Source organism: Orcinus orca, chromosome 15 (assembly GCF_937001465.1).
Source record: "Orcinus orca chromosome 15, mOrcOrc1.1, whole genome shotgun sequence".
Classification (NCBI taxonomy): Eukaryota; Metazoa; Chordata; class Mammalia; order Artiodactyla; family Delphinidae; genus Orcinus; species Orcinus orca.
In genome coordinates, this window is record NC_064573.1 from 79,559,141 (window position 1) to 79,575,946 (window position 16,806).

The following is a 16,806-nucleotide window of genomic DNA, read 5'->3' on the forward strand; positions in this document are numbered from 1 at the left end:
AGGTGGGGGAGGGGCTTCCCTGGTGGCACAGTGGTTAAGAATCCGCCTGCCAGTGCAGGGGGCATGGGTTTGAGCCCTGGTCCAGGAAGATCCCATGGGCGGAGCAACTAAGCCCATGGGCCACAACTACTGAGCCTGCGCTCTAGAGCCCGTGAGCCGCAACTACTGAAGCCCGTGTGCCTAGAGCCCGTGCTCCACAACAAGAGAAGCCACTGCAGTGAGAAGCCTGCACACTGCAATGAAGAGTAGCCCCTGCTTGCCACAAAGAGAAAGACTGTGCTCAGCAACAAAGACCCCAAGCAGCCCAAAATAAATAAATAAATAAATTTATTTTTTTAAAAAAAGGTGGGGGGATAGACTCCACTTCTTGATGGGAAGATCTGCAAAGTCTCCTTGCAAAAGGGTGGCGATTTGGGGTCATTTTTTTCAGTCGACCACAGTCAGATAGCCAATTCTGAGCTAGCCTTTGAGACATGAGCTAGCGTCCCAAAAGTCAATTTGTACAAATCAGAGTCTGCCTCTTGGGAATGTAGAGCGGAAGCCACGTCAAGAGTCAAGCAGACAGCAGTGAGGGGAGAAGCTACAAGACTCTGAGGAAGGGGGACCAGAGAGGCGTGGAGAGCTGTAGGGAAGCAGGGCGTGAGGGGCAAAGAGAGGGAAGATAAAGGAGCTGAGTGGGAAGTTAGAGGAGAAGACAGCAGCCTAAGAGAAGAGAGCCCGACGTCATGTCAAGACTCAACCTGAAGACTTTCAGATCCTGCTACTGAGGTCCCTGAAGCTCTTTTCAGAGAAAATCTCCAATTCTTCTTTGAGTTCCTCATCTTGGATTCCCACAAGAGTTTTCAAACCCTTTATCACCCCTATAGGTACCCTTACAATAAACCCCTCTTGAGTGCAATAGCTTGGCAATCAAGGACCCCGATGACTAAAATGACTTCTTAATCTGTAAAGACAGAGGAATCCAGAGGAAATGGGACACTTTTATCATCCCACTCTGTTGCTGGGCTGCTTTGTGAGTTAATGGCGTTTAATAAGGGACATTCCCTTTGGCTTACGGTTTGTGTCTAAGCTGGTAGGTGGAGTGAACTTCTCTTCTTGAAACAAAAAGAGATGAAACGGATAATTTAATTAAAAGTTAAATCTAGATGGGTGGCACATGTACCCCCATTCCTTTCTCCTGTGCCCAAGGCAGACATTACTGATGGATCACAGCACTCTTTACATTTGAGCCCAGACTTGGTCTCAAAAGTCCTCTCAATCCATCACTCCAGGCAGCTACCATTGATTAGAGTTGTTAAACAGGATGTAATTTATTTGCCATCTATAAATTACAAGACTCAAAAGGAGACTTTGGTATCTATAATATGGCACGTTATTAATCCAAAATGAGGGAGGGAGTGTAAGAGACCAGCAGGAGAACAAACCTCACTCAGATCCCTTCATAAATGAGGCTGATCTCAATCAGCGAATTTAAACAGTTGAAAAATTGTTGACCTCTGACATTTACTGACGGTTCTCAATGGCTTCTGCGTCTCATCACTCTACACCCAGGACCTCCACATCCGTAGCCTATAGCCCAGAACTTCTTCATTTCAAACTTTAAGCCTGATTCTTCCCACTGCCCCCTCCCCAGACTTGAGACTTGCCTCAAAGCCGCAGAATTGTTTAACATCATGGATTTATATGCTGGTCAATACTTTGGAATGCAGGCACAGTTAAGCCTTCTGAATGGTACCTTATGAATCATTCAAAGAAGACCTTAGTTCCCCCACATTACATCATCCCCATGCCCTGCAGCCAGCGGGTGGACATTAATGAGTTCCCAGCATGTTCCATGAAGGAAAGGGCTTGGCCCCGTGTCCTTAGCCCAGAAATGATCAACAGAGCCGCACACCCAAAGGGTAGGTCACTGCTGTGGGCTGGAGGAACCTGGCTCGAGTTAATTGCATTTTTATCATCTTGAACGTGACCCAGAGGCTGTACCTACTTTTTCTTTGTGACTGGTATCTTCGTGTGTCTTTGACACCTCTAGTTAACTATAGTTCTAGGGCAAGTCTTCTTCTCTGCTTTTCTCGTACCACTCTCTACCGAGGGTGGAGATCTTTGCTTAATTTCTCTCGTTATGGCTATGACTGCCTCAGAGGATCCCACATTAAGAAGGAACTCAACTAGAAGACCATGTTTTCAAATTTAAGCATCAAAATATCTTGAACCCTTGAACCTTTTGTTACATGAAGGTTTGCACAAAACTCTGTTTTCTGAAATCCTTTCCCAGGTGACAGGCAGTGTTCTCAGGCTTATAGCCAGGCTTGGAGGGTTCACACAGTATAGTTGAAAGTGCACTGGCTTTGGAGTCAGCTGTGGGTTCAAATATTGACTTGACCAGTTATTACCTGGGTGGGCATGAACGAATCAGTTGACTTCTGTAGAGCTTGGTTTCTTTATCTATGGGATGCGTTGCAGGGATAAGAAGTCTGCTTCACATAGTTGTTGGGATTTGCGGGGGCAGATATGGGTGAAGAATGTAGGAGTAGATCGATAAAAGGTAGTTGTTAAAAAAATAAATAAAGAGGTAGTTGTTGTTGTCTTTAAGCTGGTTGTCCTGAGACTGTCAGCAGATATTCAAGGGCAGCAATGAAGGGCATGAGCTTTGGAAGCAGAGAAACCCCGTCCTGTCACTCATCAGCTGAGTGACCTCAGCCTGGTCATTTTACTTCTCTAAACCTACTTCTCATCTGTAGAACGGAATCAATGCCTTCTTTCAAGGATTTTTTTGGTGAGGACGAAATGAGACAATGTGCGTAAAATCTCCTGTTCTGCTTCACTTCCTTCCCTTTGCTCCTCCAGTGACCTGAAAACAGAGGCAAGACCAAGGGACTCAGAGTCCCACCCAAGTGTGACAAGCTAGAAGACCTCAGGCTGGCATCTTCCGTTCCCTAGACATCAGTGGTCTTGGACCATGCAAAAACATGCTCCTTACCATTTCAGGGGAAGCCTGCATAGTACAGACATATATGCTTCTCTCCTGTGGGCAAAAAAAATGATTTAACTCAGTTCTGCACTACCCTACAAAACTTTTAGGTAAATAGGTCCTAAGGTGAATTTAACTTATTGATTAAATGTGTGCGTGTGCACGCAAGCGTGTGTGTGTGTGTGTGTGTGTGTGTGTGTGTGTGTGTGTGTTTAAGAGACAGAGGAAGAAAAAGAGACGGTCTGTTATCTAAAACAAAGACCTCACACTATATTTGGCTTCCCCAGAGCTGGGAGGGAACGGAGGGGATATTATGCAGGTCAGAGTTTGTTTCATTTGCATCCCTTTTTTTTTTTTTACCAGAGGGAGAGTCTATATCAGCTACATTCAGAGAGGAAATGCCAGGAGATAAAATACTGACAATGAGTGACAACTGTTACTCTTTCATCATTTTCAGTATCACTGCAGTAATGCTGACCTCAGTCCCCCCAAACCACGAGCAGAGGGAGCTAATGGTTTTAGGAGACACCCTGGATTTTAGCTCTTGAAGAGAACAGGTCACCTTCTCCAAAGTTTCCCCTTGTATGTTGAGCTGAGCACCCATCCTACAAGATGCACTATGAAGAAAAGTGTTCTGTGGTCCCATATGTTTGGAAAATGCTGTGAGCTATATCCCCACCTCAGAGATTCCCAATTCACAGTAGAATTTCAAAGTTCTGTAAAGTTCTGTAGTAAAGGAGTCTATTTAAACGCACACAGCTCAGCATTGGCTAATTTTTAAACCATGGACTTCCATTTCTGGCTACGTGGCAGATTAGACACCGTGAATGAGGGAAAACAGCTAGATAAAAGTCTGGATATAAAATCCACTGATGTTTAATATGTGTCGCAGGATGGGACACTAGGGAAGCAGTCTCAGATGGAGACTTGTGTGCCGTGGTCTATTGGGGGGTGCTGTCAGGCAGTGGAGGCCCAGGATGGTGCAGCGTCGCCGGTGGGTGACACAGGAGTCCGCACCACCGCTCACGCACCTTAATTGTGCCGGCTGACCCTGCTCGTGCCTGATTCCAGGTGTACCACTTCCATCTTATGATGGGTTATAACTGGGATCATAACTGTGTCACAGGGAATATTACATGTGCCAAGAGGCTCTCTAGCTCTCACGCTTCACCTTGCATCGGTGATTACCCACGCTCACTCTTTTATTACCTTCTCCGGTGCACCAGTAGACCCCGCACAACAGCCATCTAGCTCCACAGTCTTTGTTACCGTCACCTCCTCCAGACCTCTCAACAGCTTGAGATGTTGCACCAGCCCGTGCAGCGCCGCCCGCGGGTGTCTGGTCCCGTCTTCCCCGCTGAGAGTGCTGACAGCTGCACTTTCCGCAACCTACCAGGGCCACTCACTACTGCACCTACTGCCGGAGACGGGATGGGTGGCTTGCTGGCCCGTGTTTAGCACCCCACTCTTCAGTGGGGGAAAAAATCTTGATATGTTGTATTTACTCATTTTTGTGGTGTAAATACTCCCACCATAGCCAGCCGCAAGCTACTAATGTGATGGCACTGAATGTGCGGCTGGGAAGAGATGTCCACAGTCCACGCTCACAAGCTGGTGTGGCTTGGCTCAGCACGCCGCTGGATCAGGTCCTCATTGCCAGGTGGATGGTGGTGAATCCAGCTCCAAAATTCCATCTTTTTTTTTGCAGATTATATTCCATTATAGGCTCTTACAAGATGTTGGGTAAAATTCCCTGTGCTATACAGTAAATCCTTGCTGTTTATCTACTTTATGTATAGTAGTGTGTATCTGTTAATCCCATGTGCCTAATTTGTCCCTCCCTCCCCTCCCATTCCCCTTTGGTAACCCTAAGTTTGTTTTCTGTGTCTGTGAGTCTGTTTCTGTTTTGTATATAGATTCATTTGTAGTATTTGTTAGATGCCACATGTGTGATATCATATAGTATTTTCCTTCTCTGTCTGACTTACTTCACTCAGCATAATATTCTCTAGGCCCATCCATGTTGCTGCAAATGGTAATATTCCATTCTTTTTTACGGCTGAGTAATATTCCATTGTATATATGTACCACATCTTTTTAAGCCAATCCATTAATGAGCACTTGGGTTGCTTCTGTGTCTTGGCTGTTGTAACTAGTGTTGTTGTGAACATTGGGGTGAATGTGTCTTTTCAAATTAGAGTTTTCATTTTTCCCAGATACGTACCCAGTAGTGGAATTGCTGGGTCATTTAGTTTTCTAAGGAACCTCCGTACTGTTTGTTATAGTGGCTGCACCAATTTACATTGCCACCAACAGTGGAGGAGGGTTTCCTTTTCTCCACACCCTCTCCACCATTTATTATTTGTAGACTTTTTGATGATGGCCATTCTGACCAGTGTGAGGCGTTACCTCATTCTGGTTTTCATTTGCATTTTTATAATTATTAGTGATGTTGAATATTTTATGTGCCTGTTGACCATCCGGATGTATTCTTTGGAGAAATGTCTATTTAGGTCTTCCGCCCATTTCTGATTGGGTTATTTGCTTTTTTGATACTGAGTTGTATGAGCTGTTTGTATATTTTGGATATTAACCCCTTGTCAGTGGCGTCGTTTGCAAATCTTTTCTCCCGTTCTGCAAGTTGTCCATTTGGTTTGTTGATGGTTTTCTTTGCTGTGCAGAAGCTTACAGGTTTGATTAGGTCCCATTTGTTTAGTTTTGCTTTTGTTTCTGTTGCCTTGGGAGACTGATCCAGAATCCCATTTTGGAGTCTACTTCTGAGGATCCCTCTTGCACCTAACTGCTGTAGGTCAGTTTCCCTGGGACAGACTCTGAGATGGAGATTTTCGTGCAGGTTGTTCATTGGGAAGTGCTCTTAGGAGCAACACCTGTAAGCAAGTAAGGGCAGCAGGATGGGCAGAGGGAGAAGTTGAGCTAAGAAGCAATCCCAGCGCAAACTTCAGATGACCCCGCAGGGAGCTCTGGAGCTGGGATGGCCATTCTGAGATATCCCAGCTTTAGAGGCAAGGGGACCAGACCTTTGTTCTTGGAGGAACCAGTCGCTGAATGCAGGTTTCCTCTAAGGAGGGGCATACCCTTTATTGAAGCAGCTCCTTTTATTTGATGACAGATCCCAGGAAAGAACTCAGCTATGAGCCCTCAGCAGACACCAGCACCTGGAGAAATGGGGACCTCTGTCTAGAAGGGGGATTCTGGGTGGCCTACCCCAGCATCCCCTGGAATATGTGTCCAGAAATAAAAGCTTGAATAACAAGAAGAGAGAGGTTATGAAAACACAGCTGAACTGACAATGGAACGTTTTGTCCTCATGTGCAGCCATCCTAAATTAACATCCCACAGATGTGGTAGCATTGACTACCACAGTCAGTTTGGGAATTGATCATCTAGTCTAAGGCCCCCATGTCCCAGGTGTGGAAACCATAGCCCAGAGAGAGGAATTGCCTTGTCCAAGATCACAGGATGTGTTAATAGCAGAGCTGGAACTCACATCTACTCTAGGGCCTTTGTTCCATGTTGTACTTCTCGCTTAATGTGTATAATTTTGCAATTTTGTTTAGTTATTTGAATAATGCCCATTTCCACCACTAGATTAAAGGCTCCCTAACAACCAGGGCCATATCTCTTTCTCCAAATATATTGTCAGTGTCCAGCACAGTGTCTGGAATGTACTTGGTGTTTATAAATACTTTTGTTGAATGAATGAATGCATGTTTCAGAATCCCTCTGGCTTTCTTTTTAGGCATCAGTCTGAGGGGACAGGGGGAATGGAAGGTGGCGGGATGCATCCTGAAAAGATCAGGGGCCCAGGCTGAGCCACGAGGAAACCTAGCTCAGAGCAGTAAGCACAGACCCGTCATGTGAGTCCGTGCAGGCTTTGAGCCAGACTGCTGGGGTTCAAATCCCAGCTCTGTGGCTTACAAGCCACATAGTGGAGAACAGCCTTCCTAATTTCTCTGATTCCCCAGAGTAGAGACTGCAAAAATACTTTCTTCCTCTCTCAGGGATCTTGTGAGGATTAAATGAGTTAATAAAGCACTTAGAACAGTGCCTGACACATGGTAAATACTTGATAAATGGTAGCTGCGTGTGTTACATCCTTCATGTTCCCCAAGTGACTGTAGCTATTGTGCAGTATGATTATGATCCCATGGATTTCTCCCTGTCCCCAGTCATGGGGCTACAGGCAGAGCTCAGCACGAGATCCAGCATGTCACACCCGATCCCAGATTCTGAATCTCAAAGGTCCGTGTTTAAGGGACCATTGGAGCAAATCTGATAGCAGGTAGGAGCGGGGAGTGAGGATGGATAGTTTGTAAGTGGAGGCTGTGCAACTGCAGCTGTTAGTGCTGGATTTTCATATTAATTTGAAATCTCTTCCTATTGGGATTGTTCAACAAGCCATTATTCTAATGGATGTCACCACAGACTGTACAATAAAGCACTAACCCACCACTTAGTGCAAATGCTGCCTGCATTAAGCCCTGTAATTTTTTTTGAACTTTTTATTGAAATATAACATAATACAGGAAAGTGCACAAATCATTAAGCCTACAGCTCAATAAATTTTCACAAGATGAACACACCCCTGGAAGCCACACCCCATCAAGAAAAGGAACATTACCAGGCCCCTCAGAAACCTCCTTGCGGCCCTTCCAGTCACTATCGCACCCCAGGCCCCTCAGAAACCTCCTTGCGGCCCTTCCAGTCACTATCGCACCCCAGGCCCCTCAGAAACCTCCTTGCGGCCCTTCCAGTCACTATCCCACCCCACGCCCCTCAGAAACCTCCTTGCGGCCCTTCCAGTCACTATCTCACCCCAAAGAAAATCACTCTTCTAGGACTTCTAGGACTCACACTTCTAGGACTTCTAGGACTTCTAGGACTTACATTTAGTATCTCCTGTTTTGAACGTTGCGTAAGTGAAATTGTACGGTTGGCACTCTTATCGTATCTGTTTGTTTGTTTGTTTGTTTGTGTTTCTGAGATTTATCCACACTGCCTCGCAGAGTTGGGGTTTGTAATCCTTCAGTTTCTGGGCAGTTTCCATTGTGTGAAGGTAGCATAACATACTCGTTCTGGGATCGATGGGCATTTGGGTGGTTTCCGCTTTAGGGCTATTAGGAAGAGAGCTGCTATGAACATTCTTATGCATGTTGTTGGCTGAACGTGTGTATGCATTTCTGTTGGGAACATACCTAAAAGTGGAAATGTTGGCTCTCAGAGCTTGTGTAGGCTCAGCTGTAGTCAATGCTGCCAAACAGTTTCCCGAGCCCTATATTTTAAAGAACTTCTAAAAATACACAAAGAAGATGGTTTAGAAAAACTGGAAAATATGGAGAAGTAGATATTAATAAGTAATAGAACCACACTCAATTACATCACCTAGGGATCATCCCTATTCATATTTTGGTATGTCAGCTTTTATCAGTATTTTTATATATACATGTGTATTTTTTTTTTTTTTTTTGCAGTACGCGGGCCTCTCACTGCTGTGGCCTCTCCGGTTGCGGAGCACAGGCTCCGGATGCGCAGGCTCAGCGGCCATGGCTCACGGGCCCAGCCGCTCTGCGGCATGTGGGATCCTCCCCAACTGGTGCACGAACCCGTGTCCCCTGCATCGGCAGGCGGACTCTCAACCACTGTGCCACCAGGGAAGCCCCTACATGTGTATTTTTTTACCAAAAAAAAAAAAAATAGAACCATTTTGCATATTCCATTTGGTAACCTGATTTTTTATTTAGCAATAGATTATGAACATCTTCCGTGTCAATAAATGCACATCCACAATGTCATTTTTTAAACGTTTTAGTATGAAAATATTCAAGTATCTGTATTTGAACAGAACAATACAATGAACTTCTGTGTACCCATTGCTCAGATCAATGATTATCAACTTATAGTCAATCTTGTTTCATTTACACATCATCCTCCCCTATTATTTTCAAGCGTTTATCATTTTATCCGTAAATATTCAAACAACTATCTAGGAGAAGGACTAGAGAAGGCTAGAGAAGAAGAGAAGGACTCTTTTTAAAACCATAACCACAGTAATATTATCACATCTAAAACAAATAGCAATGTCTTTAATATCAAATATTCACTCAAATACAACCATCTTAATGGTTGTATAATATTCCAGTGTAAGAATGTAGCGTAATTTAACCAATTTCCTATCATTGGACTTCTTGGTTGTTTTTGATTTGTTCTCCTGTTATATAAACAGTGCTTAGATGGACATCTTCGGAGTTACATCATTCTAATACTCTAGTTCCATAAGATAAATTCCTAGGGCATGCAGCTTTAAGGTTCTTGACCCTTAGCTGAAGTCCTCTAGATTTATACTGGGTTTCAGTTGCTGAAAAGAGCTAGTTCATAAATGCTTGAAACAAATGAGCTTTTCCCATAAGAAATGAAAGCAAAGCAAAAAAAACAACAAGGTGTAAGAGGTTGACAATACCTCAGACATGACTTTTTGCCCTTTTCACCTTAGCATAGTCATCAGAAGCAAAAGAGCAGTTTATGGAGAGCAAAATGAAAACAAAGAATGGTCATGAAACAAACCCTCCCCCCAAGTTTACTGGCAATGTCCAGCTGACCCATAGGCAGACCCAATCTGCATCTGCGAGATCATTTCTCTTCCCCAGGATTCTTCACATAAAATCTTTGTCTTACTCAGTACACCCTTTAATCCCAGCCCCTCCACAAGTGATTGTTCTGATGGCTTTCACTCAGATGAGCCCAGTGCCAAAGACTATAATCCATTCACCTTTGTCAATGCAAGGGAAAACTTCCATTTGTTCTCTACAGACTGTAGCCTTTGACCTCGTCTTCTTCTGGATCTTCTCTGTAATATTAACTGACGCTTTGCAGTTATGATTTCACTTAAAAGTAAAATAAAATAAAATTATATTACAAAGTCAGAAACCTCACAGGTTCGCCAAGCGCATCTCCGAGAACCTGTACGGTGCCCAGGAGCAACACTTAGGATGCCAGGCCAAGAACCAGCCTGCAGCCCACTGTGAGAAAAGTGACGCTCGGTCGTTGGTCCAGCCCACGACCCACAGGAGTACAAAGCAATAATAGCAATAAGACAGCAGGCAGTTCAAACCCTGTTTTTCCAGAATTAATGCCTGTAAGTATATTTCAACAGGCATACATTTCCTCATGGCTCTACTCCAGAAGTGCATAAGAACAAGAATCATCTTTAAAACCAGTTTTCCAGTCACCTACCCCTCCCCTGATCTACTGTATTGACAGGTAGTATATCATGGCTTTTGGAACCAGCCTGAATCCCGGCTCCACCACTGACAAACTGTTTGAATATAGGCAAGCTACCTAATCTCTCTGAATCTCATTGCCCTCCTCTGTAAAATGAGGATACTAATAAAACTGCGTTGTGATGGGTAAATGAGTTAAGATGCATATGTCTGGCACTTGGATTGCATGTGTTAAACACACATACAAGAAACACAGTATTCCTGATGGCTGGTGTTTATACCTCACTCCAACTGCTTGACCATGCCACTGGGATTCTGTCCATTCCTTTTTTTTTTTTGAAAAAAGACACGTTTATTCAGCATCATGATCAGACTATTACATTTAGCAATCAACAGCATGGGCGCAAAAAAAAAAAAAACTACATTAAAACCCTTTGTTGGAATGCTTTACACTTTCCACAGAACAGAAACTAAAATAACCTGTTATACACTTAGTCACAAATATAGTTTTTTTTGCCCGTACACATGAGTATTGTCTAAAACATGTCTTCTTTGTAGCAGCCAGGCCCTGCCACCGCTGTGCTTGGCGGAGTTCACAAATCCGTTGTAAACTGCAGCTTCCCTGTCACTTCTCTGGCTCGCCTCTCCTGCTAAGCTTTGTTTCCTGGCAGTAATCGAAACCTTCTGCCACTGCCGTAGCTACTGCTGCTGCTGGAACCGCCATAGTCACCTTGGTTTCGGGGTTTGGCAAAGTATTGGTCTCCGCCACCATAGGGGCCAGAACTTCTGCCTCCAAAGTTTCCTCCTTTCATGGGTCCAAAATTTGAAGACTGATTGTTGTAACTGCCAAAATCATTGTAGCTTCCACCACCTCCAAAATGGCTTCCATCGTTACCAAATCCATTATAGCCATTTCCACTGCCACCATAGCCACCGCCACCGCGGCTGCCACCAAAGCCACCTCGGCCGCTGAAGTCTCCTCCATGACCAAAGTTGTCACTCCCACCAAAACCCCCTCCACGACCACCACCAAAGCTTCCAGAACCACTTCAACCTCTTTGGCTGGATGAGGCACTAGCCATCTCTCGCTTAGATAGGGCTTTCCTGACTTCACAGTTGTGGCCATTCACAGTGTGCTATTTCTGAATGACAGTCTTGTCTACGGAGTCGTGGTCATCAAAGGTTACGAAAGCAAAGCCTCTCTTTTTTGCCACTGCCTCGGTCAGTCACGATTTCAATCACTTCAGTTTTCCCAGACTGTTCAAAATAATCTCTTAGGTGATGTTTGTCACTGTCTTCTTTAATGCCACCAACAAAAATCTTTTTCACAGTTAAGCGGGCACCAGGTCTTTGAGAATCTTCCCTTGAGACGGCCCTCTTTGGTTCCACAGCTCTCCCATCCACCTCGTGTGGCCTTGCATTCACGGCCGCATCCACGTCCTCCACAGTGGCTTATGTGGCAACCCCGAAGCCCCTGGAGTGCCTGGTGTTTGGATCACTCAACACCACAGTCTGTGAGCGCTCCCCACTGCTCACAATGGCTCCTCAGACTGTCGTCGGTTGTTTCAAAGTTCAAACCTCCGATGAAGAGCTTCCACAGCTGTTCGGGCTCTTTGGGTGACTCTGACTTAGACATGATGGCAGTGGAGACGTGGGGAGACGTCAACGATGCTTACTTGGCGGCGTCCACGGGCAGAAGAGCTGTCCATTCTTTAGGAGAGATTTTCTTATCACCTGTGCGGGGGGACCCGGAGTTTTCTCATTCCTATCTGATTGGAAGGAAAGTCAAATTCTGGAGAGCATACAACTAAGAAGCTTAGGGTGCTGTAGTTTGTCCTTTGCCTTGAGAGACAAAGAGCTAGATACTTGTCAGACATTGTTTTTAAGATTAAATTAGTACACAGAAAGCATTTAGAATATGAGCAGCTGCATCATAAGGACCATCTCTTTTGTAACATAGAGAGGCTACAAATTTAAGTCACACTTCTTATATTTTTCCAGCTAGCCATAGGAGCCATCACATGAATTTTTCACAGGAAGTCAAGTGTCTCCCTCTAGGAGCTTCACCTCCCCCTTGAAATGTCTAATGAATAGCTTTATTGGTTACCTCCCACACCCAGAGATGGAGGGAGAAAATTGGTGCTGTGTCCTCCATTGCCCCTCACTGCCACAACGTGTCGCTGTCGAGAACAGGTCCTCGAAGCTCTTAGAGACCCTACTAGCCGTTCTTCCTGACGTCTCACTGATCCACACCATCATAGCTCTCAAATCCCATAGTGTTTGATTAGGAACCTTCCCCCAGACAATCAGGGCTACCTGCATGTGAGAGGTTACCTTTAGGGGCTCCAAGATGCCTTTTCCCTGATCAATCTGAGGGAAGCCACCCTAGTGTATAACCGTAGAGGTTTTCTGGGCTTTCTCTTGTTGAAAAACGTACAGAGAGATGAGCACAATTTTTTTTTTCCTATTGAGCAGCCCAGATACGTCACATAAATCATTTCAATAGATGGACAGTAATGTGGAATGAGACATTTTCCCAAAGTCAAACCTCATCACAGCAGAACACTGCCATCTCCCTTGGGATTAGAAGGACCCCTTACAAACTTACTTACCTGGACTTTATCTCCCCAAAGTTTCCCATGGAAATGAGAACAAAGCAAGAATGCTTGCAGAAGCACTTTTCTGCCCTGAACTTCAAGAAAATGCAGGACAGTCAGATCAAACAGGCTGAGAAGTGCCGAGAATGATGTTTCAGCAAGTTCCCTTAGGTTGCATATATGAGGCAGACAGACGGAGTTTTGAGGGTCAGGAAATTCTGACTGTTTTGGCGCTGCTCTGTCAGGCCCATGGGTACCATTTAAGGAAAACGCATGTCCTGGCCCTTCAGCACATCTGACTATGTGTTTAGCTTTAGGAGTCGTTCTGGGTCAGATTAGCTCCAAACAAGAGTTTCCTGGCAGAATGTGTGTGCAAAGTAAAAGAAACCAACTAGAACATTGCTTTGCAAGACAATCTTTAAATCAGAAGAGCTTATTCGGGAATCCATTAAATAAAGCCAAATCCAAAGAACTAGTTAAGGCAAGAACCTGAATCTCCATCCCTGCCCTGAAACAGCCCCAAATGCACATTAGCTGAAAAGCACCCTTTAGATCCAATGAACTTTCTCTGAAGGTCTCCTACTACCCATGCAAGGACGGGGGTGGGGAAAGGAGTGGTATATGTTCAGAACAGGGCTGCCCCTTTGCACAGTTCCAGGGGCTACCATCTGCAATGTATGTTTCAGGGTGAATGGCACCCCCCAAAAGCTCAGTTTGTAGAATACAGTGTTAATAGTGGCCCTGGGGTTGTACCATTGAACAGCACTTTATTGATAGTTATACAAAGATAAAAATAAGAGCTTAAAGAGCTCTCAGACCCTGGGGCCTGGGAGCGGGGAAGTGTTGGAGAAGGGATCACAGGCCACATTATTGGTAAGAGTGTCTATGGTGTTTTGCAGACTAGATACCGCCCTAAAAAGAGTGTGTTTGGACTCATTTACCTTTTCCCTGCAATACCTCTGTGGTTCTTTGAGTTTACACCCTTAGGAAGTGTTTGGTCTAGAAAAGTGACTAGGAAACCACCAGGTAAAAAGGATATAGAGCTGGGGGAGGGATCCCTGGCAGGGAAAACAACACGATCGCAGCCAGGACGGGACCTGGAAGGTTGGGTGACTGTAGACACCTTTTGCTAAGTTCCTGCTCTGTCTCAGACACTGGGCTAGGGATTGATGTAAGGCCATCTCAAATGTGAGAGGAAGATGAGAGTTTAATCCTGGGATCAGGTAGTAAACAGAACATCTTTCAAACCGAGGCAGCTCAACAGACCCTGGGTAAATGGGGGCCGGGGTTGGGGGTGTGGGCCGACCGTGGTCCTGAACAGAGGTTTTGCATCTTCCGGGATCTCTCTCAATGTCCCATGACAAAGACAAGCTGTGGCAGACAGCCGCCCCACGTCCAGGAGGCCATCAGAAGCTGCCCCTCCTGGCGGCAGGCAAGACCCAAGTTGTGAATTGAGAAGGGAAGCCTTTCACCACACACTGCCCCCAGCAACTGCACCGCGCCTCAGACCCCTGCAGTTTCCCCTCATAGTGACACTTGGCGAAGAAGCTGTTGTGAATTCCTGAGCAGTTCTTGTTCTCCAGCAGGTAACCCCCACCATCAGTCAAGCAGAAGAACACGGGTCAGAAGCTCCCAGGCTTGTGGTCTTGTGCTGATTCCCTCGTCTGTTGTCTGTTTCAAAATTATGAGCCGGTGGTTCTCTGGAGATTGCCAGTGTGCTCCAGAAAAAGCCTATGTTTCTCTGCTGACGCATGTTTTCTGTCCACACTGACTGGTCCATGAACAACCCTTCCATCCCATTTAGTCATTGAGCACAATAGGTAGTAATGGGCATTGTAGGGTGGGGCTTACATTCTTTAAAAAACAAAAAAAATACTCAACCAGTTTATCTCAGAACCGAAAACTGATTGCCGAACTGCCTCCTTTTTTCAGGTGGGGTAAGTTTCTGTGTGTTGATGGATGGCAGGAGAGGGCAGTGGTTAGGAAAACTACTATATATAAAATAGATAAGCTTCAAGGATATATTTTACAGCGCGGGGAAATATAGCCATTATTTTATAATGACTTTAAGTGGAGTATAATCTATAAAACTACTGAGTCATTATGTTATATACCAGAGACTCATATAAAATTGTAAATCAACTATACTTAAAAAAAAGAAAGAAAAAAAAATGTCGGCGACTCCTAGATTCAGACAGACCAGAGTGGAAGTCCTGGCTTTGCCACCTTCTCATTGTGTGACTTTAGGTAGGTGGCTTCATTTCTGTGAACCTCAGTTTCTCTGCCTTTGAAATTGTAGTACCTGCCTTGCAGGGCTCTCGTAGGGATTAAATGAGATAATACGTGTGAGGCCTTGGGGCCCTGCCTGACACTCAGAAAGTGCTCTGTAGGTGATGGCTATCATTGGCTTAGTTTTCACAGCCTAATCCTCCCCAGGGTTTTTGCAGTCAAGGATAGTTAGCTTCTTCCACACCCCCTCCAAGTTCTAATTTGCTTCTAAATGTGATGGGGTAAATAGACAAAAGGCGGGGTGGGGAAGTGAGGGGAGCAGCAAGAGGCCCATCACACTCCTTCACAGGCCGACTTGCCAATCTCCCCTTCCCGAAGAGGTTCAGAACTCCTCATCGCAGTTGCCTAGAAACCGGAGCTATGGGGGCTTCTGCTCCCTTCCAGAAGTCGCCCTAATTGGGATGCATATGGAACGGTTTGTTGCCACTTGGCGAGTTTTTATTCTTCCTCTTCCAGAAGGGATGCATACATCTCTCACACAAATGCTGACTCACGTTAATTAAAGAGTAGCCCTGGGCCAAGGCACCTTTTAACCACAAAGGAACCAGTGGGGACGGCAGCCTTGCTCAGCGTCCTCTGACAAAATGACCATTTTAGGTTGCTGTCGCTGTGCTTACATTTCAAGATGTTTACAAGGTCTGAGATGGATTTTGGAGGAGGATGGTGTGTGAGAACAAGGGTGTGTGTGTGTGTGTGTGTGTGTGTGTGTGTGTGTGTGTGTGTGTGTGAATTGTGAGGTCACAAAAGCTTGCAAAGTCCATGAACTTGTGCCATCAGTCAAAGCACAGCGTGTGCCTATTGTGTAGCCTGGTATTAAGGGCTGGATCTGTGTTCCTCTGAGGGGTTTAAGCACCACTTGTGGTCACTGGGCACAAGGTAGGTCAGAGACCACATTACGAGCTAAAGAAATAACTTTCCCGAGAGGCACATGGGGAGCCTGTTTCATTTGATCACTTCTTCCAGAACACCGCTATAGTCTAGTTCCCAGATGGAAAAAAAATAAATTTCAAAGGCATCCCTTTATCTCTGTCCTGTTCGGATGATTCAGCTTCTGCACAGACGGTTCCGTACACCCACTCCACCCAAAGAGAATGCGAACGTGCCACATCAGAGTAGGGTTGCGCCATCGGTACGTGCCCCAAAGGAGGTGTGTATTTAATTCAGATTAGAGATGCAAGAATTTCAAATGGTTAGTTATTCAGGCAACAGATATTTTCTGAGGTCTCCCCATGTGCTGGTTCTGGGGACGCAGAAAATATTTAGAAATTGTCCCTGCCCTCTGGGAGCTCCGTCTGGTAGTGGGGGTAGGAGGAGGGCGTGCGTGGACAGAAACAAGTCAACCGGCAGTTGAGGGCAGCACATACCAGAGGTGCCTGCTCCGGCACAGGAAAAGCAGAGGCAACTTCCACACAGGGTGGGGTTTATACCTGAGTAAGTTCTAAAAGATGAGCAGAAGTTAGCCAGGTGAAGAAGAAGAAAGGGCATTCCGAGCAGAGGCCATGCTTTCCTCGACAGCAAAATGAAGAGCACTTCCTTCATAGGGATGGTGTGTGGATGCGAGGAGAGAGCTGCACATCGAGAGCCTAGCTCAGTGCCGCTCAGGTCATCGCCGTGCGCCTCCTCCCACCACCCCAGACAGTACCTGCTTCTCTCCAACTGCAGCCACTCCCCTGGGCCGCCAGCCTTCATTCCTTCCAGGCTCAGACCTTCC

The 16,806-nt window shown here is 45.5% G+C and overlaps 1 protein-coding gene and 1 pseudogene across 18 annotated transcripts in view; one reads left to right on the top strand and one right to left on the bottom strand.

The window, feature by feature from the left end:
- The window catches only part of CCDC60 (coiled-coil domain containing 60), a 275,404-nt gene that overhangs the window by 181,117 nt on the left and 77,481 nt on the right, over window positions 1-16,806 (top strand). The gene's annotated exons all lie outside the window — the stretch shown is intronic.
- Window positions 10,615-12,615, bottom strand: LOC105748342 (heterogeneous nuclear ribonucleoprotein A1-like; annotated as a pseudogene).